Below are 1,096 nucleotides of genomic sequence, written 5' to 3'. Positions count from 1 at the left end.
GTATGTATGGATCACTTGGGTTGTTACCAACATCTGGTGAAAATTTCATGTCATTAGCACGTCTAGTAATATATTTACTGAGAAAAATGGTGACGCGTTCAATACTTATTTTACCAGCTGTTTATACAGTATATGACATACATTTAAGTATAATTGCTGAAAATAACATGCAGGGTTTTAGTCTGCTTTTGTCACATTACGACTGGATTGTTTTGTATTTTTTTTCCTAGACAAACTGTAGTGCACCAGTTAAATATATACTTTTGGAAATTTTAGAAATGTAGGTATGTCGTACAACACACCCTAAAAATGTCAAATATTTGTTACTTATATAGGGATGTTGACATTTCGTCAGCAGCTGCTGCCATTTTCTTCCCAAACTGCTGTGACCAGATTGTGCAAGGCTGCTCTGTGCGTTTGTTATTTCCTCCTGCTTCGTTTGGAAATTCAACAAAGTGTGCTGACGTCAGGTAGTTAGCTACAGCCTCGTCTTCTAGTTTTTAATTCTTGTCGATGCGTTTTGAAGAGACAATTTTTTGAAAAGAGGATCAAAGTAAATCATTTTTCTAGTGACACCTTAAAGAGATAAGCTGCCATGAAGAACATTATTTTATGTGCCCTTCTTCCAAATTTGATGATTTGAAATGTCGAAGTATGTTTTTAAAATCCAGAACAGCGCTTGCTAGCAAAGTGTGTTGACGCTCGTCTTCATCACTTGACTCATTTCACACGCTGTCATTGGTTGAGGAGCTTTGTTTACTAAACAGATGTCCACATGGTTTTTAAAATTGTTTTAATTTCCTTTCTTTCTAAGACATATTGAGTGGGTTTGGTGCTGCAGTTTGCTGAGATGAGCCTTGTAATATTATTTTGTTCGTTTTCTGCTACTTTTGCATTAGATATTATTAAGTTTTATTAGTTTTTAGGATACAAGATTCTCCCTACAAAAACCAGAATGTGAATCTTTTCCTAAAATTTTATGGCAATATCTTAAACGAAAGTTATGAGCAAAAATACAGCTGGTAAAAAAAGTATTGAACACGTCACCATTTTTCTCAGTAAATATATTACTAGAGGTGCTAATGACATGAAATTT

At 34.3% G+C, this 1,096-nt stretch overlaps 1 protein-coding gene across 2 annotated transcripts in view; it reads right to left on the bottom strand.

Annotated features, from left to right (window-relative positions):
• majin (membrane anchored junction protein) overlaps nucleotides 1-1,096 on the bottom strand; it is a gene marked incomplete in the record, with an annotated part of 21,536 nt that overhangs the window by 11,382 nt on the left and 9,058 nt on the right.

The sequence above is a fragment of the Austrofundulus limnaeus genome, unplaced genomic scaffold (genome assembly GCF_001266775.1).
Source record: "Austrofundulus limnaeus strain Quisiro unplaced genomic scaffold, Austrofundulus_limnaeus-1.0 Scaffold208, whole genome shotgun sequence".
NCBI classification, from domain to species: Eukaryota; Metazoa; Chordata; class Actinopteri; order Cyprinodontiformes; family Rivulidae; genus Austrofundulus; species Austrofundulus limnaeus.
The sequence above is the reverse complement of the archived record's forward strand: the minus strand, read 5'-3'. Positions and strand labels throughout refer to the sequence as shown.